Source organism: Equus caballus, chromosome 14 (genome assembly GCF_041296265.1).
Source record: "Equus caballus isolate H_3958 breed thoroughbred chromosome 14, TB-T2T, whole genome shotgun sequence".
Classification (NCBI taxonomy): domain Eukaryota; kingdom Metazoa; phylum Chordata; class Mammalia; order Perissodactyla; family Equidae; genus Equus; species Equus caballus.
The window spans coordinates 35,405,100-35,429,482 of NC_091697.1; the positions used below are offsets into that span (position 1 = coordinate 35,405,100).

Below are 24,383 nucleotides of genomic sequence, written 5' to 3' on the forward strand. Positions count from 1 at the left end.
GTGTGTCCTATGCTGACAGGTGTAACAGAGAAAATAAGGCGGGGGGGGGGTGGGGAGGGATGGAATGGTGTGTGTGTAGGGGGCCATTTGAAATTTTAAATGGGTGCTGAGGATGTCACTGAAGTGATATTTGAGTCAAGATCCAAAGGAAATGAGGAACAAGCTAGTGTGCTATGGGAGGTGAGTGTGATGGTGGTAGTGGGGGAGGCTTCTGGGGAAGGGACTTGGGGAATCTGGAGTATTTGTTGATTTTTTTCCCTTTCTGCCCAATATCTATGTTGGACATTCAGCTATAGGAACACGCTCCCAAAGGAGAGAAGTTATGGGCAAAGATACAGAGGGAGAGCCTTCTGTTAGGTGACATTATTTTCTTTTGAAGATTTTATTTTCCCTTTTTCTCCCAAAGCCCCCCGGTACATAGTTGTATATTTTTTTAGTTGTGAGTCCTTCCAGTTGTGGCGTGTGGGACGCCGCCTCAGCATGGCTTGATGAACGGTCCCATGTCCGTGCCCAGGATTCGAACTGGCGAAACCCTGGGCCGCTGAAGCAGAGCGCGTGAAGTTAACCACTCGGCGTTAACCACTCGGCGGTGGGGCTGGCCCCTGTTAGGTAACATTTATCCAACGGCTAAGTACTTTTTGCATTTTCTCATGACCCTGTGAAAGAAGGACTATTCTCATCAGCATTTCTGTTTTGTGGATCAGACATCAAGGTACAGGGAAGTTTAACTCTTTGCCCAAGTCCACACAGCCATCAAGGAGAGGAGCTGGGACTTGAAGCCCAAGGTGCATCTATCCAAAGTTGAGCACTGGGCTGCTGTGTCACCCTTTCCCCCCAGGAGCAAGGTAGGGGTGGATTTTTTCCCCCCTGGATTTATTGAGCTATAAATGATATAGAACACTGTGTATGTTAAGGTATACGACATGTTGATTTGATATACATATATTGCAAAATGCTTACCATCACAGTGTTAGCTAACACCTCCGTCACGTTACATAATTACAATTTCTTTTTTGTGGTGAGAACATTTAAGATCTACTCTCTCAGCAGCTTTCATGTGTATAAGACAGTATTGTTAATTATAATCACCATGCTGTACATTAGATCCCCAGAACTTATTCATCTTCTAACTGGAAGTTTGTACTCTTTGACCAACATCTCCCCATTTCCCTTACCCCTCAGCCCCTGGTAACCACCACTGGACTCTATGTTTCTGTGAGTTTGGCTTTTAGATTCCACATATAAGTGATATTATACAGTATTTGTCTTTCTCTGTCTAACCTATTTCACTTAGTATAATGCCCTCAAGTTTCATCCATATGGTTGCAAATGGCAGGATTTTCTCCTTTCTCTGGGCTGAATAATATTCCGTTGTGTATATATATATACACCATATCTTCTTTATCCATCCGTCTGTTGATGGACACTTAGGTGTCTTCCATACTTGGCTGTTGTGAATCATACTGCAATGAACATGGGAGTGCAGATATCTCTTTGAGATCCTGTTTTCATTTGCTTTGGATGTTTACCCAGAAGTGGGATTGCTGGATCATGTGGTAGCTCTATTTTTAATTTTTAAGAACTCCCTATACTGTTTTCCGTAGTGACTGTACCAGTTTACATTTGAGGTAGAGGGTGGATTGATTGTTATAGATGAAGTTGTCTTCCAAGTAGTAAATTTTGGGACCTGAGCTACTAGTGCTGGGAGGGAACTCACATTTATTGAGCTCCTATTGATAGCCACGCGTTTACTCATTTTCCTTTACTCTTTACAATAGCCCTTTGAGAGGCATAACCATTCTCTATCGACAGATGAGGAAACGGTGGTTCAGGGAGAGTTAGTACATTCCTGAGGTCACATGGCTAATAGACACGTGGTAGAGCAGTGGGCAGTGACAGGTGGAGATTGACAGGTAAAGCCTATGTCTCCTTTTACTCCTGCCCAGAAGGCTGCGTCTAGGGCTTCCTCCCTCCTGCCCTTGATAATCACTATCACCTGATATTCAGGGGTGGGGAAACAGGAAGTCACCCAAGGTGATTTCCATCTTAGCTCCTCACCCCAGAGGCAGGTTCTTAACCTGTTTTTATTTTTTGGAGGTGGGGGTGGCCAGGTGGTTATCACACACCTGTCTAAGGTTTTAATCTTCTCCCATCAGAATGCACAGACTTCCAAATTCACAAACTAGACAATTTCAAAGGGTTCTTTGAGATTAAGAAACTTACGGTGGAGAGAGTGCTGAAAACAGATTTTTTCTATTTCAGTTAAACTGGCTTAAGTCATGTTTGAAGATGGTAAAATAGGAGATTCACAGGTTTATAGTGATTTAACTCTTCAAGAACTATCACAACCCTGGTTGTCCATCTTCCCATTTTGGAGTTGGTCCAGGGGCAGAGGGAGTGGCGAGCTCCCACTGCTGGTCAGGTGGAGAGCTGGTTATCACACTCCGTTTCCCTGGCCCACAGAGCAGTGCTCCTTCCTCTGGCCCAGTGGGAAGCCTCGCATGACAGCCGATCATGACACACAGTGGGAACGTGAGACTGGGGCAACCTAGGCAGCCCGCTGCCAGGGGTCGTCATGAAGAGGAGAGACTGTCCTTGGCCCTGGGCGCCTCATGTACTAATCTGTCTGGCTGGGCTGCATGATCTTTTGAGGACTTCTAGCTTCAGGTGGTCAGCCTCCCTTGCTGGATAAAGTGGCCCCAGAAGGCAACCCCATTGCCCTTCTTTCATGCATCATCCACAATGGTAATGGGAGTGAGGTGTCATACAGAGTTCCCACCATTCCCATAGGTCTTCAAGTCTAGGATGATGGCGTTTCTCTTGAACTGGTTTACTCCCAAGCTGGAGCGGGAGGAGGAAAAGAATGCCAGTAAGTTGGCAGAAAGCTGCCGATTAGCACGAAGCAAGGATGTGGGAGGGAAAGAGTGGGACAGAATGAGGAGCAAGTTCTGAGTCCACATTTCGATTGTGGTGGCCCATTTCCCACTTCCCTGGGCATTAATTTCACCAGCTATTGAGCAGCCAGCAACACGCTATTGAATTTACGGGGGCTGTGTCTACATAATCACAGTAAGCAGCTGCAATGTGAAAACTCAGCCTATCAGACATTTCTCTATGGTGGCAAAAGGCCAGGAAATAAAAAAGAGCAAATGTGAGATTCAGAGTTGGTTTATACTTGTTATGAAAGAAAATAGTTTGTTACCTAGATGAGAACTTATGTCTTGATTCGGGTGTCAGAATGTGGAAGAGATTATTGAGCCAGATCTAGAGGATCAAAATCCTTGTAGATTTCAGACACGTTGTCATTTACTAGCATCTTTCACGAAGTAGAACAAACTTCCCACCGTAAGGCGAACAGGTATTAGCCTTAAGAGCAGCCATGGACCAGGACTCCACTAAACAACCTTTGCTAATGGTCTTTTCTTTGCTGCTCCTCCCTTCCCTTCACTGGAGATATCTCTTAATCCCCCTGGTTGATATTTGACCCACGGAATTGACCGTTTGTTTAGGTGTCATGAAAATACAGACCATATTTCATTGTCTCGGTCCTCTCTGGGACACAGCCAAGCACAGAGCTCTGACTCACTGGAGGCTTGGGGAAGAAGAACCTTTTCATTATCCGTCTGATTACATTAGAAGCCTCTGATGTTGCAAACTCCCCTTTCTGTGAGCCCTCCAGGAGAAGCTGCCGCTGAGTTTGACCTGTGGGGAGCCCGAGGCTATGGGAGACTCAGAGATCTGCCTAGGCCATGTATGGGAGGAGACCTCTCACTGGGGATCACGCAGTTTTGTGTGGTTCTCCCTCTCTAGCTCCCTCCAGTTTTCAACTCAACCAGCCGCATACGGGAGCATCTACTCTGTGTAAGCACCATGTGAGGTGCTGTGGGCAAATCAAAGATGAATTAAACCAAGCAAACAAAGCCTACCACCAAGCTAGGTGACATGGAGGATGATGATGATGGTAACGCACCCTTTAGAGAGTACCTATTATGTGCCCCACACGGTGCTAGGTACTCTGTGTGCATTTATTCAAATCTTCACCACAAGGCAAGGTAGGAATTATCCCCATTTTACAAAGGGGGAAACTGAGGCTCAGTGAGGTTCTGTGACATGCTCAAGCCCCTTCAGTGAGTAAGCAGCATTGGTATTCGAAGCGTTGTTGTCTGGCTCCAAAGCTTGTATCCTTTTCTCTGCACCAGACTGAGATTTAAAAAAAAGAGAGACAGCAGAAGGTTCGGTGTTAGCCCTGGAGGAAATTACAGCAGAAGACAGAATGTGATCAGGGTCCTGAGCGAGGCAGAGGTCAGGGAGGGGACAGCAAGGCAAGGATAGGCTAGAAGTTTCCACAGGGGCGCTCCTCAGGTCGGGCTTCCTTGTCTCCCAGACCAGCACTTGGTCTGCGAGGAGTCGAGAGCTGACTTGGATTCTAATCCCCCTTCCATCATTTAATAGCTACTAATGTGACCTTGGGCAGGACAGTAAAGTGATGGAGAGCCTGAACACTGGAATAAAACAGACCTGAGTTTATGTCCCAGTTCCACTAATTTATTAGCTGTGTGTCCTTGGGCAAGTCACCTAACCACTCTGAACCCCAGTTTCTTCCTTTGTGAAATGAAGATCATCATAGTCCCTACCTCACAGGGCTGTAGTGAGGATTAAATTCGATAATGTGTGTAAAGTGCCCAGCACAGAGTAACAACATCAGCCAAGAGCTATTAATTGCTTACTAGGTGTTACACATTGTGCCAAAAAAGCCTTAAGAACATTATGTCATTTAATCTTGATAATATTATGAAGTAGATGCTATTATTATTGACATTTTATAGATGAGGAAACTGAGACTCAAGACCCAAGGCCACGGCACTAGCAGGTGGAACAGCTGGAATACAAAGCATCCCACAAATGAGGCTAAAAATGAAGAAAGAATTGGAGGTGGGAAGCATCTTCTTCATAAGGTACACTGGGGTCTCTAGGGGCTTGAAGGAGAATTTTCGCCCCTTCTGCAGCCCAGGTGGGAGAGATGAGAAGCACCCTTTCTTCTGGGCAGACGACACTGGCTGCAGCAGTGGCATCTCCTCTGCCTCCTAAGGCAGCAGGTCAGAGGTCCCAGGAGTGAGGGATTCCAGCTCCCTCCAGGCAAGCCTGCTTTTCTCTCTGGTCATTACAATTTGTCAATCTTTGGTGAGTGCAAATTCCCCCAACCCAGAAATTCCAGTCGCACCGCACTTCCCGGTAAGGTAGAGAGAGTTCAGTGGCAGCCCTTTGCAGCAGGCTGGTGAATATTCATTGCCAAGTCATCCAGGGGCTGAATCCACATCACATGTTAGGGGAGAACCTGGGAGCCTTGACTTGGGGGCGAGGGTGTGAGGGCGCAGGGCACCAGAGCATGGAGTGTGAAAGTCTGCTGACTCTGGAGCTGGAGAACGGGTCCCTTCTTCCTTATGGTCCCCCCAGCTCCTCTGGTGGGACAAGGGAAAGAGATCGCCATCCCCGACCTACCGCGCTGCCGAGTCCAGGGTGAAGGGGAGTGTGCGCCCTTTTCTTGAATGACTCTGGCTCTTCCTTATGGCCATGGGCTTTGCCCATCGCTTGACTCGTGATCTTGTGGCGACCCCAAAATTTCTCTAGCAAGGGTCTTTAAGTTGCACTCTGGTTTGAAGCTGGACATGTAGCTGTGTTTGCCCGATGCCCTCCACAAGACAGATGTCGTTGTCCATGTCAAAGACCCAGGGCAGGGACCTGATGGAGATTTTAATGGGGCTGAAGCTCTCCCAAGCTGCCTTTGTATTGCCACTGCCCGGATTGACTTTCTAACCGTATTTGTTGAAACCATCAAAGGTTAAAGCAAAAACATAACAAAACAGACCTTATGGCGATAGGCTCCTTACAGCTGACTTTTCAAGGCACTGGCCTCTCTGGGCTGCACTACTGCAGTCGGGATCACAGACTCCAGGAATGTCAGAATCAGAAGGACCCTAGAGATCCTCTAGTCCAAGGGTCAGCAAACTACAGCCCGTGGGACAAATCTAGCCTTGTGCCTGTTTTTGTGAATACAGTTTGTTGGAACACAGCCACGCCCATTCACTTAGGTATCGTCTGTGGGTGCTTTCATGCTGCAATGGCGGAGTTGAGTATATGCAACAGAGACAGACTGTCCTGCAAAGCCTGGAATATTCACTCTCTGACCCTCCATAGAAAACCTTTGCTGACCCCTCATCTAGTCCAAGCCTCTTATTTTACACTTGGGGACACAAAGGCCCAGAAAGGGGAAGGGTTCTGCCTAAGGCGGAGCCAGGGTCAGCAGCCCCGGAGACTCGGTTCCACCCCCATGACTCTTTCTTGCCACTGCTGTCCTCTGTGTCTGCAGCCTGGCACTGTAGGCTCTGAAGAGTTCGAATCCCAGCTTTAGTTGACCAGATGTGCGACCTTGGGCAAGCTACATAAACTCTCTTGGCCTCCGTTTTTTCACTTGAGACCTAGGGATAACACCTCCTATTCCCTGAGTTAATGCACATATTAGGCTGTTCTGAGAACTAAAGGAACCATAGTCTGTAAGGCTTAGGCTGGGCCCTGGCTCATAAAAAACGCTCAACCAAAGACAGCTACTATTGTGCTGATGTCGTCCGTGATTTTGTATTTATTAATCTTATCCCTCCCATTCTAAGTTTCATAAGGGAAAGAGCTGTCCCTTACTGGCTCTTTAACTTTTTGGGTCCTAGACCTTATTGAGTACCTACTGAAAACTGTGGACACGTTGTTTTACTCCTTACTTTGCCTACATTCCTTATAGGGGCTTCCTCAATGCCAAGCTCCTGGCAGGCCCTCTGATCAATTGGTCTCCACTCTGTTGCTTCTTATTTTCCTTGCCTGAGCCTCTCTCCTGCCAGCTCTATCTCGGTGTATCCTCTTTTACTCTCAAGCAACAGAACTAATCCAGTGTTTTACCATTCATCACAGAGCAGAATTTGAACTGAATAAGGTGAGTGGACGCCAGCCTCTCTTGTCGTTTCAGAGTTCACAGCCTAAGATGAATAAGTGGAATGTGCATCTGAGGATGCACTGAGAATTCTCTCTGACATTGATCAGGGATGCGAGTTAAATAAGGAAACAAATAAATACATGACGTACGTCTCAAATTTCCCCATCCTTTCTCTTCTTCTTCTTTTGTACTCTGAACCAAACCATCCCACCCTTTTGGGCGATTTTCACTTGTGGTGGCCATCAAGTTCAGAAAGGTCTAAAGGAAGTGGTGGGAACCTTTTTCCTTGGGGGCCTCTAAAAATTGTATCTGGACAAAGTGTTAGAGCCCAGCTTTGGAGAGGAAAGACCAGGCCCCTGGGGAGCAACAAGGAAGTGATGTCAGGGGGTGATTTCTGTCTTCTCATTGCCATTTTCTGGCAGAGGTGACAGGGTAGGACCCTGGGGTTGGGGTGGGCAAGCTTGGGAAATGGCGTGTGGCATCCCAGGGCCCCATGGGCACGGCAAAGGAGGGAGGAGTGTGAGAAAGACGCAGTTTTCTTTGCCCATCTCTATGGCGTACTGAGGAATGCTGGGACAGGAAATGCCCAGCGTTTCTCAGCTGTTTACTGGACGCCAAACAGACAGATTTGGAAGGTTGCCTTGGGAGTCCTGAAGAGATGAAGGGAGAAGGAGGAGGAGCCTTGATTTTTCTGCCTCTTGTGGGACTGCCCTGGTAAGTGCTCGGCGGGGTGGGGTATGGGGAAGATTTTGTGGAAACTTCTAGACAGGAGCAAGCTGGTATAATGGCAGTTAGCTGCATGTTGTGAATTGCAGCTTCCTGGAGGGGCCTCCAAATACCTCCCCTGCCCTTGGGAGTGCTATCCATTGAAAGCTAATTAACTTTGACTGAGTGCACTTATGCACTAGGCATTGTGCTAAACGAATTCACAAGCGCCATCTCATTTAATCCTCCAAACAACTCTTTTGTGGAAGACATTGTTGGCTCCAATCTACAGGTGAGGATGCTGAGGATAAGAGAGATTACTTACCTTGCCCAAGATGACTCAGAGATAGGATTAGAGTGGAGTCAGTTTGACTCAAAGCTGATACTTTTCATTTCCCAGATAACCCAACTTTGGCTGTAGGCTGACCTCGCTGCTAAACAAAACTACAGGAATTTCTGGGCAAACTTCAGCAAACCAGGGACATAGATTCAGAGAAGCAGAAGTCGTTTTGGACCATATGCTACTGCACGACACAAACATGAACCCTTCTCTGGGGTGGGGTCCAAGGAGTACATGGCTCCTCCTAACCTCTCCCTAGGAAGCTCAAGTGAGCTCAGGGGCTTGTGTCAAGTCTTAACTCTTCCAGGGAGAAAAGTAGGGGACCTGCTCCGATAATAGTCTCTAAGGACTACTAAGGTTATTGACCCCATGATGGCACCCAGCTGTTGTCTATCTCAGAGAAAGAGAGAGCATAGATATACACTCCAAAGACAGCATGAGAGATGCCAGTTTGACCTAAGGAAGTAGCTTATTCAACATCAGATCAAATTGTAGTTCCTGCCACTTCCTCGCTCTGTGGCCTTGGGCCAGTTGCTTCATTTATTTATGCTTCTGTCTGTTTCTCTGTAAAATGAGGGTGAGAATGGTATTCACCCCATTGAGTTGTTGTCAGGATTAAATGAGACTTTGTCTGGCACCTGGAAAAGTCTCAATAAATACTAGCTATTGATATTTTGTATCATCATAAAAACATACAACAGGTTTCTCAGTATGGGGAGTATTAACATACAGATTTTCCTAGTTGATTTCTCAGTGATACCTCCAACCCTTTACTTGCCAATTGATGTCACTGATTCTTTTTTTCCTCTGATATAAATAGCCCTAAACAAACAGTGGCTGGAAAAATAACAGTAATACAAGTAATAATAGCTAGCATTTGTTGAGAACTTACTGTGTGCTAGGCTTGCGTTATGTGCTTTCCATGCATTCTCTCATTTTAGCACAAGAACCCTATCAGGTAGGCAGATATAATGTATCTGGCTGTTGAGATGCACCTGAAATTGGCTCTCCCACACCTAGAGAGCCCAGGGCTTGTTGGAAATATTTCTTCACGTGGAGAACTCCTAGCGAGGTTGGAGCCCAAGCCAGTGCTGGTGTTGGTGGGCTTGGGGAGTGGGGTGTGGTGGGCAGTGGGCCCTGTGAGCTCTCTGTGCAGAGGGAGAGGGAAAGGGCAGGTAGGCAGCCGGCTCCCAGCCTATAATTCTCAGCCACCGGTACAATTAGTGTCAACAGGAATTTTCCTTGTGTATCCTACCAAAGAGGCTCACAGACTATAAACCATCATATCAGAAGCTGACCGTTTGTGCCCTAGAAAAGCGAGGAAGGAAGGGGTTGCATGTGAACCTCCCCCTGCCCCCGATACTGCAGAGGGGACCAGATCCATGAGAAGGGGAAGAAGAGAAGGAGGGAAAAGGGCAGGGAGCAGACTCCAGTGAATACATATTTTCAATTAAATTCCAGGGGTTGAGTGGAGACACGAAAAAGGAAAAAAAGCATTCTGTCTGGAGCTGTTTTCTCTCAAATCAAGCTGGGGAACTCGTCCCTGGAACAGCTGGACCAGCTCCAAGTGTGAAAGTTCGGTCCTTTGTTGTCGCCTGAAAACTTTAGAACGTTCCTTCACTCAGTCTGGGGGACTGCCCACGCTGCCCCTTCTTGGTGCTACTCCACTGGGAGCCTGGGAATTTAGAAAGAAATATGGAGCCGCTGAGCAGGCAAGGTCTGCCTAATGCAGCTAGTGATGCTTAAACTTTTCCGGGTATGAGTCACCTAGAGGGAGCCTTAAAATGCAGATTCCTGGGTCCCAGCCCCAGATATTTTGATCCAGTAGGTCTGCAATGAGGTCTAGGAATTTATATTTTTTATAAGTAACCCAAGTACTTCTACTGCAGAGGACCGGCAGACCACATTGTGAGAAACGTCATTTTCATCCGTCATCCCTATTTTATAGATCATCCAATGGAGGCCCAGAAAGTGCAAACGGCTTGGCCAAATGTCTCATAGAGAGGGTTCTTGTAGGGTCTAGGTCTTAAACTCGATTTTCTGATTATCATCAGTCCTGCTAGTCTTGCCTCGGCTGGCCCATTAAAAATGACTTCGGCTTCCACTTGCTGTGGCTTACTCCTTACCAGGGGCCTACCAGTTCTTCATACTTCTCTACAGGCATTATCCCTCAGGGAAGACTGTCTTGCCCCTCCCCACCCCAATCCAAGTGAGGTTCCTTTCTTCTCTGCTCTCAGAAAACCACATCCCTCTCTTTCATAGCGTTTACTGTGGTTTGGGGTTACGCACTCCTCCATGTGATTACTGGATCGATATCTACCTCCTTCCCTAGACTTCAGGCTCAGTGAGACCAGGGACAGTGCTGCTTTTTGCTCATCCAAGGGCCTGGCACAGTGTCTGATGGATAGTGGGTGCTCAATACATATTTATTAGATAGTAGGTGAGTGAATGAATGAATGAAAAGAGCAGGTGGATTTCAGCCTTAACTGAAAGTTAAAATAAAGCAAAGTTTGTGAAACTTTTGTCTTTCAATGAGTTTTCTCTTTTTAGACATTTTTGTTGCTGTTCTTGTTTTTGGCTCAGGCTGTTTGGTCCCAACTGCCCATCCCACCTCTGAAACCAGAGTTTCCTAGAGGCAAAATTGTGTAGGAGGAGGTTTGCTTTCTTTCATTGTCTTTTTTTTTTTTTTTTGGTGAGGAAGATTGGCCCTAAGCTAACATCTGTTGCCAATCTTCCTCTTTTTGCTTGAGGAAGATTGTCACTGAGCTAGTGTCTGTGCCCATCTTCCTCTCTTTTGTAGGTGGGACGCCACCACAGCATGAGCTGTGTATAGGTGCGTTCCTGGTATTGAAACCTGCAAACCCTGGGCCACTGAAGCAGGGCATGCAGCAAACTTAGCAACTATGCCACTGAATTTTGTGTTGGGGATCCGTTCTCCTCTGTGTAACCCTTCCTTCCTTTCAACTCTAACCCCTGCCCAAGATCCCAATGCTCCCATGTTGCCTCCGGCCCCCTCTAAATCCTGACCTTTTCTAACCTTCTGTTCCTGGTCAAGGTCTACCAGTCTGATGTCCTGTTTCCTGAAGATCCCGTGAGTGTTAGGCCAACTCTTCAAAGTGGTGGCTTCCTGCCAGTGATGGATAACGGCCTAAGGTGTTGCTCCTCCTCCTCCCCTTTAATGTGAACTAAGAGCATCACTTTCTTAACCAAAGGTGTGTGCTCCAATGAGCTGGTCAAACCTTTGATATTAGGGATCATCCTCTAAGGGGCCCAAGAAGCACTGATGAAGGGAGCGGGATTCTAACGATCAGCAAATATTGACTGAGCCCTGTGTTAGGGTCTGAGGGACACACAAAGTTGGATAAAGGGCATTTCTTCCTCTCAAGGATCTTTCTGGGGAGGCGAAAGTCATGAACTTGCATTCAGTAACTGTGTGGCAATTAAATAATACTGCAAGGGACTTCATTGTCTAGTTAACTGCCAAACAAATGATCGCAGCCACGAATGCTATGGGTTTAAATTAGACTGTGTGTATAGTCCACTTTGTGCCGGGCCTGACACTTGGTAGTGATGCGTCATTCTCAGCGATATTAATCCTTCTTCCCTCTGAGGGAGGCAGAGATTTTCCAGGGCTGGAGTAGGTTAGCCCTTCTCCACTGAGGAGGGGTGTTCTCTTTGTGGTTCTGGGGAACATGTTGGCGTGTGAAGAAACTTTTTCAACTCTCTAAATGTGCCCATTGGCATCTGGAATGGATTCCTATTTAGAAACAATTATTCTCTTTGCATTCAAGCAGGTCCTCTAGGACCCAGCTGCTCCACACCTTTCTCCTTGCTGTGGTACGTAGAAGGACAGAGGCGTCCTGAATCTGAGCTGGGAGGGACTGTAGAGGTGGTGCAGCCTTGCCCTCATTTTACAGATGGGGAAACCAAGGCCAGAAAAATGACAAGAGCCTGGTCACTCAGAGCCAGAGCCAGGACTGAGGCCTCCAATGTCCAGCCCAATCATTTAATCACTGAACAAATGAAAATAGCTTTTAAAAAATTATCAAAGTAAATTGTGCTTATGGTAAAGCTATGGAAAGGTACAGAAAACACAAGAGAAATCATCCTTTATTCCGCTATCCAGAGAGAGCATTCCTGTAAACGTTTTGGCAAATGTTTTTTAGACTTTACACACACACGCACACACACACGCACACATGAGTGCATCTTGTTTGGGCTCCTAGCTTGTGCTCAGCCTCCCTTTGTACCCACAGCTGTCCCCTGAGTCTGACCTCTCAGACCCGGCTGACCCTCCCCTGCGGCTCCAGGGTGGACTCCCAGAGCCAGCGAGAGCCCGGGGACTCTTGTGCCATGGGATCTGAAGATGAGGGGACCTAAGGTTTGGAGCAAGGTCTGGAGGCCTTCCGGCCATCGTGCAACCCCAATGAGGGTGCCCGTCTGGCTGTGGAGCTGAATGGAGCTGACTGTTATCGTCCGTCCTTCCCACACGCTCCCACAGGAGTTACCAGAATAATCCCCATGCTTTAGAGTGGCTAGTTGGCTGTTACCAGTGGATTCAATTCTTGGTAGAAGGACTTTAAGTCACTTAATCCCTCTGAGTGGAATTTGCTCATCAGTAAGACGGGATGGTGCTGGGGGATTACAGTGGGGACAATATACCACTGCTAATTACATTTGCAGCAGCCTCTGGTTAATTGTTTGCTGTGGTCAGGACTTACGCCAAGCAGTTTAATGTACTGTTTCATTTCATCTTCACCCCCCCAGAGAGTGAAAGGGGGATCTGCTTATGACTGCTTATGTAGTGGGCCAGGACTGGAGTGCAGGACCAGACTCCAGCTGTCCTCATTCCTCTCACAGTTATTTTGCTAACTGATCGCCTCTGCCTCGTTGAACGTGTGGTAGGGGCATCTTGGTGCTTCTCAGGGCCTCTTGGCCAGGGGCTACCCTTGCCCTCTACAGGGGACAGGACAGGGGTTCCAAACTAGAGCAGGAAGTGCCTGCTGGGCTGTGGCTGAGGGGGCTGGGACACTGGCCAGACCCCTCTGTCTGTAGCGCCCCTTCCTGGCTGTGCCTCAGGGTTCCCTAGGTAACCACAGGAGACACGGCACGGATTTACAGCCCCACCGAGCAGGTACCTGACGTGTTCTGTCTGAGAGTGGTGGTGTCTGGTTCCCAGATGACTCACTGGGAGGGGAGCAGATACACGTGGGCAGCAGAGAAGGAAGGAAACCCCCACTTCTCACCTCCCGCAAACAGAGACCGAGAGGAATTGCTCCATCACACAGACCATTACAAAGGTAGCTACTCAAGGCTTCACTTTCTGGCCGGGAACACTCAAGCCCTACTCCATCCACTCCTCCGTTTATTGCATGAATGTGGTTGAGCTTTGTGCCAGGCCGTGTTAGATCAGGTGGGAACACAAAGACGGGAAAAACACAGCCCGTGCCGTCAACAGTGCTATTGACTAAACAGGTGGGTAAGATGTGGAATAGTTTGTAATTCCAGGTGAGATGTTACAGTGTGGGGCCCCCGAGAGCTGGCAAATCAATCACTGGTACTTAAAGAGGTTCAATTTCACTTCACTATTTAGCATCCACTAGGTGCTGAGGACAGCTGAGAGGAACAAGGAACCCCTCAAGAAGCTTTTAGAAAAGTTTTGAGTTTTTTCTCAAGGTAGCATTTAGTTGATTTTAAGAAAGTTGAGGGGCTGGCCCTGTGGCTGGGCGGTTAAGTTCGCACGCTTTACTTAGGCGGCCCAGGGTTCCGCCAGTTCGGATCCTGGGCGTGGACCTTGCACAGCTCATCAAGCTGTGCTGAGGCGGCGTCCCACATAGCACAACCAGAAGGACCTACACCTAGAATATAAACTATGTACTGGGGGGCTTGGGGGAGAAGAAGGAAGGAAAAAAAAGATTGGCAACAGATGTTAGCTCAGGTGCCAAGCTTTAAAAAAAAAGTTGAATGATACAGAGTTGAAATTACATTCTATAGCAGGTTCTTTGGTTCATGCTGGTATTTAGCAAGTCTGTATTTTTAAAGTATTGTTCCTGTTGGGATCCTATTTGGCCTATTTGGCTCCTGCTGGAGGTGGGAGGGGATAGGCCTGCTGAGAAGGCCCCTCACTTCCCCTCTCACGAAGGCGAGCACGCTGCCGTAAGGCAGAAGGGAGAAAAAGAGTTCACTGGGTTCTTGCAGAGAGTGATTCAGCTTTGGTCTCCACTCCTTGGGCACTTGTTGGAGGGCCTAATACGTATTTTACATAATGAATAATTCTCCATTAATGTGCCTACTTAAAAATAATACCAATACGTCCATATGTAGGTTTTCTCTTTCAGAATAATCACCTCAGGAAATAGTAAGCTTCTTTCAATAATCCAATTAAAATGATTTTTTTCTCCTCTTTCAATATTGTTCTCAAACCAGTGCACATTCTTGTGGTCGTTGTGGTGGAGTCAAATACTCATTATTTGAGAGCGGGTATGACTTTTAGAAGGAATCAATAGTTCTTATGACGGCACGTAGTCCTGGCCCTTGGCCTGTCTGCCCCAGATCCCTTCCATGACTTCCCTTGTGCTGTTCTATATGGCTGGGGCTGACCCCTCACCCTCCAGGCTGCGGTTCCCAGGCTCCCTTGTCATCTGGCTTCCGGCCAAATTTGCGGCATGGAGGAGAGAGAAAACCAGGAGAAACCAGGACATTTCTCTCTCTTTCTTTCCTGGGGGCTAGTTCTGGTAAAGGTTCATCACTTCCATGGCTCCTGCTTCACCAGACAGGTCCAATAGTATAAATATATGTGTATATATTTCAGTGGCTTGCCGTATACCAGCATGAACTTGCTATAAAATGTAATAGAAAAGAGACTTCACTCATGATAGTAACCAAATATGTAATACTCAGAAATAACTTTAATAAGAAATGTGTAAGATCTATATGGAGAAAGTGACACAACTTTAGTGAGGAGCATGAAAGAGGACTTGAGTAAACGGAAAGGTATATTATGCTTCTGGGAGGATAGTGAAGATGTCAATGCCCTACAATTTAATCTATTAATTTAAGGAAATTCCATTCAAAATATCAATGGGATTTGGAGGGAACTTAACGAAATGATTCCAAAGTGTTTCTGGAAGAATAAATACTTAAGAACAGCCAAAAGCATTTAGAAAAAGGAGGGTTATGTGGAGGAAATTGCCCTACCAGATTAAAATGCTTGAAAATGTGACTGTAGGTGAAACAGAGTGCTACTAGCAGAGGGTGAGGTTGGCAGACCCTTGGAACAGAATAGATCACCTAAAACCAGATCACTGGAATAGAATAGATCATCTAAAACCAGATCACTGGAATAGAATAGGTCATCTAAAACCAGATCCATTGGAACAGAATAGATCACCTAAAACCAGATCATTGGAATAGAATAGATCTTTTAAAACCAGATCCACTGGAATAGAAGAGATCATCTAAAGCCAGATCCAACTATGCATGAGAATGAATATGTGATAAAGATGACATTTCCATTTTTCAAAAAGTGTCAATTTTGGATATTTGGAAAATAAAAGTTAGAACTTTACTTTTTACCTTCCATAAAACATAAATTCCAGATAAATTAGAGATTTAAATGTAAACATTTAAATCATAAAAATAGTAGAAGAAAGTATAGGTGCATGTTTTTCACTTCTTAGGGTTAGGGAAATTCTTTTCAATAATGGTATCAACATTAGAAACTATAAAAGAAATGAATATCGATATAAATAAAAATGTAAAACTTATGTGGCAAAACCTCCCACGTTACTAAGATAAAACACAAAGGATATATCAAAAACAGGTTGTCAACATATAAGAATAATAGATAATTAATATTCTAGATATTTAAAAAGTCCTTATAGATCAATCATGAAACGATAAATAACATCCAAATAAAAGTGTGAAAAGGGCATGAATGGATAAATCTTAAATAAAACATATGTATGACCAATAGTCACATATAAAGTTGTAGTAGAAAGCAGTAATAGGGGCCGGTCCTGTGGCCAAGTGGTTAAATTCGTGTGCTCCGCTTTGGTGGCCCAGGGTTTTGCCGGTTCGAATCCTGGGCGCGGACATGGCACTGCTCATCAAACCATGCTGAGGCGGCATCCCACATGCCACAACTAGAAGGACCCACAGCTAAAAAAGTATACAAGTATGTACCGGGGGCTTTGGGGAGACAAAGGAAAAATAAAATCTTAAAAAAAAAAAAAAAAAGAAAGTAGTAATAAAATAAATGCAAATTATACAACAATGACATCAGGTTTTTACCTTTTGGGCAGATGGAGAGGAATAAAACTAACTCTGAAAAGTCTGAAAAAGGTAAAGGAAGACTGATTGTCTCATAGAGTGTTGGGAGACGTAAATTGGCACATTTCTAAAGGGCGTTTGACGATATGAGTCAAAATGAAATATGTATACCCTTTAACACAGCAATCACACTTCTTGGTATTTACCTTAAGAAAACAAACAAACAAATGCACCAAGATCAGTTCATCACAGTGTTGATATAAAAGCAAATTCACACACATGCACTCACGCCTAATAGGAAGCAGCCTAAATGGCCATCAGTAGGGAACTGGTTAAGACATAACACATCACACAGAGAACACTCTAGAGCCATTTAACTGATAATGATGTAAAATTGTGACGTTTGGTATATTTAATGACATTCTGTGCATAAAGTATTGAAAGTGAACGAAACCACGATACCAAACTGTACAAACAGTTAAAATGTACTTTTATAATATGTAAATGTTCGGATGATTTAAAAAGAGGTAATAAGCATATATACAAATGTCTTAGCTGGGATTATGTCTGAGTAGGTAGAGGGATTATGGGTGATTTCATACTTTTCCATATTTTCTAAAAGTTTTCTTTTCTTTTTTAAATAATAGACATGTAATTAACTGTCCCCTTCTCCTCAAAAAATAACCATTTGAAAGGCAAAGTCAGTTGGAGCCAAGTCTGTTAAATAATGTAGGAATCAAGATGGAAGGCTTTTTTATTTAGAAGTCCACTAAGGCTGCACTTCCCATTTTCCCACAAACTTTTTGGCCCATTTTGTTTCTTCTGTTAAAAATTCTCTTTCCAAGCTGACTGCCTCCTGTAATTCCAATCCTCTTCACCTATTAAAGTCCCACCCAGCCCTCGAGGATTCGCTAAATCCCTGCAGTCCTCTCCTGGTCCTTGCAGCTGGATCTGCTTGCTCCTCCCTCAGCTCTGCCACAGCTCCATGGACACAGCTCTGGCACAGTCCACACCCGCAGCTGAGCGTCATGGTTTCTTGGGAACGTCTTCTTCCATTGCTTTCCCTTCACAGGGAAAACAAGGTGGAGTTTTGCAAGCTGGGATGCCCCACCTGAGAGGCGGGAAGGCATCCTGTTGGAGGGGGGTCAAGGTTCAGAACTGTACAGATCCAAATGCAGGAATTGGGGAGGAGACCAAATCTGGCTGGGTGGACTTAGACCGGAACCAGAGACACCTGTCCTATCTGGATCATGTTTGTAAGGACTCTTTGTTTTAGCTGATAGAAAACCAGCTCCAACTAGCTTAAGCAAAAACAGGACTTTATTATAAATTAGTTGAGTATAACGAGCAATTCAAAACCTGGCAAGTGTCTGGGTTTCAGGAGCAACTGGATCCAGGGGTTCAAAACCCTTTCGATAACTCCTTACATCCCATATCTCATCTTTGTTTCTTTCTTCTTTTCTTTCCACAGGATAAAGCCCTCTCTTTCTCTGATTCACATGATGAGGAACAAGACCATAAAAAGTCCTAATTTTTACATCTGAGAAATAGGCAGCCACAGAAAGCCTGGCTCCTTTGTATCTGTCTAGACTCAAAACTCCCATGGAAGGGCTCAGATAAGTCTGAGGGTCAGGGGCTTGCCTCTGAACCAATCAGCTGTTGCTAGGCAATGGGTTCTATGATTGATCAGGCTTGTGTAGGTGGCTAGCCCTGGACCATCAACACTGATCAGGGGGAAGGGGTCACTTCTATGATGGCTTCCATGGTAACCATATAGATGACAAGAGGGATAGATATTAGAAAAGAAGTGCTTCATAGGTATTCCCTGAAGAACACATAGGATCCAAAAGGGATGGAGGCGAGAAGAGCTTGAGGGTTTGCCTAGAAAACCACTTTACCATTTGAAGATTATTTCTATGAGCCAGCAGGAGTGCCATGTTTGCGTGGATTGGACACCTGCTTTATTTTTTCCTTCTAATTATGAATGCTTGTCGTTGTTGTTGCTTATGTCCCAGTGCTTGTCATAGCCCTTTACACTTAATAAGTGGTCAATCAAGGTTTGTTGTAATTTTGATCTGAATGTTCTCAGTGGGGCTTTTGCAAACTGGATCTACAGACCTTCAAAAAAAGAGTCCTGGAAGCATTTTTGACATAAAGAAATAAATCCACAGCCTCCCTCTCCAAGTGACTGCTTTGATGACAGCACTCATTTGGAAGTGGAAATCTTGGTAAGCATGGTAATAACTTGGTTCATTTGCCCAGTCCCATTGCATGTGTGTGACATGTTGGGGGAGGGGAAGCACTTAAATGGAATCTAGGTTGCTTATTGGGCATCTTCTCATAGCATCATGCAGACTTCCCATTTCTGCTGGACTCTTGCCAGTGATACCAAGACCAGTTTTGGCCAGAGTTAGAGGGTGCAAAATTCTTTCTTTATATTCATGAATTCATACATTTTCAATTAGGATTCTTTTAGTGGAAAAGCCACACCAGACTACTTACACAAAAGGAATTTATTGGTTCATGTCAGAGAGTGTCTGGCTCCAGGTGAAGCTCGATACAGGGTTCAAACAGTATGACCGGAATACAGTTTCCTTATTTTTTGATTTTGCTTCTTTGATGAGGGCTCTATTTTCAAATAGAATTTCCCTCGTGGTCCCCCAGATGACTTGGGGCTACATCCTTCCAGGTTCACATACAATAAGAAAGATGAAGTGTACTTCTATCCTAGCTTTAAAAAAATCCCTGGACTTTAGTCTCGTTGGTGCTGTTGGAGTTATGGGTCCAGCTCTGAACCAGTCACTGTGTCTAGGGGTTAGGGGTGGATGAAACGTGCTGCTTGGTTTAGCTCAGCCATATGCTTATAAACAGAGTAAAGCTTCAATGTCGAGAGTAGGGAGGGCAGCTCCCTTAAACAGGATTGGGCTATGATGTCACAAGAAGGGGAAGAGATGTTGGGTGGCAAACTCAACAACGAAGTTCCCCACATACACATTTGGCAAGGATTTCAGGGCCCCTGTGGTCTAAACAGCTCATATCATAAGCTCCAAAACTGAAGCCTAGAAAAGGGAAAGAGATTGCTTCAGGACACACAACAAATTAAAAGAAGGGCCAAAGGTTCTTTATTTCCCACCTGGAGCTCTTTGCACTAAAGCACCTAACATTTAAGGACTCATCTCTGCCGTCCAGTTTGTCATCTCCTACCTCAGTTTCCGTTTCCATGAGAGATCACATGTACAGGCCTGCCAGGTACAGTTGTGCAGGTTAAGAGCTGCCTGAGTCCAAGGGGTTCCATTTACATCCAAATCTATATGAATGGCACCCTCTAGAGTTGTGCAGAGCACAACCTGTATAGGCATCCACAGGAGTTCCTGCACTGGAGGATGGGTCTGGAATTTGTTCTTCAGCAACAATGGCAAATACTTGTCACATGGAATGATACTTCTTCCTTGAGTGCCCATGACAGGCATTGCCTGTCAATCATGCCACTCTTTCCCACTAAGCCCGGACTTAATCTCAGAATCTTTCTCAACCCAACTTTCCGGGTTCCCACCAGTTTTCACTTGTAGCTGGCGCTTGAGCTAAAATCTATTTGCCTTCCTGTTCTAAAGTGAGCATCTCAAATTTGTCCCTCCCTCCCAAGCCTCCCCTTAGCTTCTCTTCATTGATACTAACAGCAGATAGTCAGAAAACTCCCAAACAAAAGAAGCAGTCCGTATCGCCATGATAACTTCATAGCGTGTTTTAAGGATTAAATGAGATAATACAAGGAAAGTCCTTAGATAGTGACAAGCATCTTGCAAATGGTCAATAATCAGTATTTTAAAATAATAATAGACTATTAAAAAATCACCTTGTTGCACTCTGTAAATATATGTTCGATATACTAACAGCCCCTAATGCCTGTATTCTTAATCTAACCTCTAGCTTATAAACATAAATCAGAAGTACAAATTGCTGAGAATTAGCTCTTTATTCGAGTTTCAGTTGTCATGCACACACACACCTTCTGGGAATCAGGTTCTGGGATGCAGTGGCTTTTACAATCTAAAGGGGATAATTCTCAATGTCTGTATACCTTGTGAGTCAGTCTCTCTTTTTGCTCTTTCTCTCTCCCCCTGCTCTCTGGCTTCATAGGGAACCAGCGGACTTATGGGTTGTTGTGGTGGCAGGGGCCAACAGGGTCCATCCTTCAACGATTCTCACCGACAAACCACAAGAATCCAAACACATTTGGTAGGACCACAAATACGAGCATAACTGGTTTCTTTAAGTGGAATCGTAAGCAGAGCCAGCAGAGATCCCACAGACCAGCCTTGCCCAGAGCCCATAGCTGTCTGCCTATGGTTTGCCAGCCTGGCCAGGCAGAGTAAGGAGAGAGGAAGGGCAGGGGGTGTGGGGGGAGCATGCAGGGAGAGGTGGTGAGTGTTACTGGCTCCATGGCATTAGAATCGGAGCTGCGCCAGCCCCCGGGCTCTCAGGCATACCAGGCTCTGGCAGGAGCATTTCTTTCCAGGCCCCAGTGCCCTTGTTCTTATCCTGCTATTGGGCCTTTTATAAGTGGACAGGGAAGAGGTGGCCAAACTCCTCAGAGGTCTGTTTAGATTGGAGTGACAGCAAATGACCCAGCAGGAGGGGACTTTGAAGATCATGTGATCCAGACTCTTCCTTTTATGGATGAAGGCACTGGGAGTCTGGAAGCAAAATCTTGACTCAAATGTTCACCAACAAGGACAGACCTGGGCTCTTTCGAAGACACAGGCGGGATAACTCTGTGAGGGGTTGGTTGTTAGCACTCGACCTTGAAAAGAGTTGGCTGGGGATTTGGAGAACCTTGGAAGGGCAGTGGAGGAGAAGATCAGAGAAATTTTTAAAAGTCACTCTGCTTAAATGTCTATCTGTTTCATCCCTGGGCGGGGCTGGTCTGAGACAGCCACATCAGCCAGTGGCAGAGACAGAGGACTCCAGGAAAATAGCCCCTGGAATTCAAAGAGCTGTATTTCCATCCCAGTTCTGCCACCTCCTTGCTGTGCGACTTTGGGTCAGGCGCTTGATTGTCTGAGTGTTAATTTCCTCCTCAACTGCGTGGAGATAATAAAGCCGTTGCCAACTGGCCTCAAAGGGTGGCTGGGGAGAAAAAAATGAAAGACAAGATGTGCAGGCAATTTGAAAATTGCCCCATATTATGTAAATAATTATTTGGGGCCTGGACAGAGTTCAATTCCATGGAGCTCTTTTATTATTACAGAAGGGAATTTTTGGATTCCCACGTGATAGGCAATGAGTTAGGCAATTTCACCTGTTATCTCATTGAATATGTGCAACGATCCTGCATCTTTCTGTCTTGGTGACTTGGAAAAACCAGATGTTTTTCTGCCCTGTGCTGGGCAGTACTCTCTGTCCTTGAGAATTTTGTCAAGGGGGTTGTTACATTTGAGATTCCAGCGGAGTGTGGCTGATGAGTGTGTTACCCTGAGATGATCACCTCATAAAACAAGAACTGATTGGATAGAGGACCTAATGTGCTCTTCAACATGCAGTTGGTTTCACATCCTATTAAATTTCCAAACCCTCCTAAATAAGGGACTCATGCACCCTGACCCTTCCTCTCCACCCCTCCCGCACCCACATTCACTGAACAATAGATCGTCAGACGTTTCCTCTCTTCCCTGAGCACACACACCTTCCATCTGAATCAGGAGGAACACTTGAGAATTCCAGGAATGCATTTAATCACTTAAAATTGATGGGTGCCATCTGTCTCTGAGGAATTGATACAAGAGCTGGGGATTATAGTGTGTGTTCTCGTGGAAGCATGTTGCCAAAAAGACGACTCCTTTTGGGCTCAGGTTTGGTTTCAAATCCAGGCTTTTAACATTTTTTGTCTAAATTGATCTTGCATAACTGTGTTGGAAAGTGTTCTCTCTTCTTTCTTTGCCTATTGCTAGCTTGTTTGTTTATTTATTTAAACAGAAGAACGCCCCATTTAAAATTCATCTTTTTTGAATTCTAAAAGCAGAATTAGTTCTGCTTAATTTTCAAGTAACAGGACTGTCATTCCACAAATCTTTATGGAGCTCTTTCTATGTGTCAGCCACTGTGCTGGGTACTGGGATACCAGATTCAAGGGTGGATATCCAGCCATCCTTTTGTCCATCCATTCATTCACTCAACAAGTGTTTACTGAGCACCTCCTGTGGGTATCAGACACTGCCCTACGGGAAGGGGGCACAGAGTTGAACAAGACAGAAATGATCCCTGCTTTCACCCTGTCTTCCGGCAGCATTAAAACATGGGCTGTGCCCTCCAGAAGCTCACAACTTGGTGAGAAAGGCACATCCACAACACCTGCAAACCAGTGTGTGAGGACTTCAGCACCGTTGTGTAGCAGAGTGCTCTAAAGTGTCCAAGGGAGGACAGGAATGATACTAAGGAAGGCTGGGTACAAGCTCTGGAGGCCTGAGACCTGAGTTTGAATCGCAGCTCTGCCTCTGGTAGCTCTGTGACCTTGGCCTCCCCTTGTCTTGTGTGTCCTCTTTTGTGAAATGGGGGTAGCAATGGTATCTACCCCAGGGCTGTGAAGCCTCAATGAGGCACTGTTTGTAAAGCACTTAGCGCAGTGCTTGGTGGCTGCTCTTCTTCTTGCTCTTCTCCTCCTCCTCCTCCTCCTTCTCCTCCTCCTCCTCCTCCTTCTCCTTCTCCTCCTCCTTCTCCTCCTCCTCCTCCTCCTTCTCTTTTTTCCTCTTCTTCTTTTCTCTTCTTCTTTCTTCCTTCTTCTTCTACCTTCAGAGTCCATTCTGGATGAATTCCTAGGAAGGTGAAGATTCCATTGGGTCCAAGATGTGGTGAGCTGGTGAAATGGATCCAGCTGGTCTTGCTGCCATCCTGGTCTAGCAGGGCAGTTCCTCGTGAGAGGAAGAGCATGGGGCTCAGGCCGGGCTCTGCTTGTTGGCCTAGATTGGAGTTTCTCAAAGTGTGGTCTGCATGGATAATGTTTAGGTGGTGCAGAGGCAAACAGCGCACAATGTTAAGAGCTACCATATTTTTATGTGTATTACAAAGATACCATCTTTCCATTTATGGTGGTTCTATAATGCTTCCCTTAAAAGTAAAATTATATAAGTTAAAAAACTTGACTTGATTTAAAGGAGAATCTTAAGGACTAGAGAGGAGCATGTGAACATAGTAAAACCATGAGCAGTATTTGTGGAGGTTTGGGGAGTGCTGGCCTAGAATGAGGTTCCTAATGGTGCCAGTTCTCCAGTTCTTTGTCTGTAAATGGAAGTGACAACATTACCTCCCAGGGGAGTAGAGGATGACATGAGAGAATGCGTGTCAAGGGCCCTGCACGGTGCTTTGCATGCATGCCCACTTTACCTGAAGATGTTCTGTCCCCACCTCACTCAGGATTACATTACTCTCTCTGATTGTCTCCATTGCCTGTGTCACTGTCTAAAATTATCTTGTTCACAATCCTCTTCCATAATTCTGAATTCCAAATGCCCTGAAAACGGAACGTTAAAAAAAATAGGTTTGGCACTCATCAGTTTATTTTTGACATAAATTTGCAGTTTTTGTAGGAAAATCTGACCTAAACTGATGTGAAACTATCTTATCCCCCTTAGTGTAAGTATTGATATGTGTGGCTGCAGAACTCTTCGTGTGTTTGACTAGGAAGTGCTGACCCAGACTCTATGGGGTATAATGCATTATATGAAATTTGAACGCATGACTTCTCTGAAATGTGAAAAATTCTCTATCCCCAGAAACATCTGGTGGCAAAGGTTTCAGATAAGGGATTGCAGACCAATCCTCTAGTTGTTTCCTGACCATGAACATGAGCTCCTCAAGGGTAGGAACCTCATTTGTTTTATTTAATGCTGTACCCCCAGGCCTCGCCCAGAGATTGGCACATGGTGGGCATTTAGTACCTGTGAGTGAAGCCATTGAGTGGGTCTCCCTGTGGACCACCACGGCCTGGCTCTGCTGAGGGGGGTTCTGGCAGTTCAGCAAGGACAACTTTTGGCTGGCTGTCCCCTTGTGTTGGTAGGTAGCTGTCTATTTTGACTATGTCAGGGGCCAGCCTGA

The 24,383-nt window shown here is 45.6% G+C and overlaps 1 long non-coding RNA gene across 3 annotated transcripts in view; it reads left to right on the forward strand.

Annotated features, from left to right (window-relative positions):
* The first annotated feature begins 40 nt into the window (after nucleotides 1-40).
* LOC111767747 (uncharacterized) overlaps nucleotides 41-24,383 on the forward strand; it is an 80,433-nt gene continuing 56,090 nt past the window's right edge. For 2 of the 3 annotated variants that reach the window (XR_011425033.1, XR_011425031.1), the window contains exons 1-3: nucleotides 41-180; nucleotides 4,827-4,955; nucleotides 17,767-18,523. This is a non-coding gene — a long non-coding RNA (uncharacterized lncRNA). Of the gene's footprint in view, nucleotides 181-4,826; nucleotides 4,956-17,766; nucleotides 18,524-24,061; nucleotides 24,148-24,383 lie in introns of all 3 variants that reach the window. The other variant, XR_011425032.1, reaches the window with a different exon arrangement.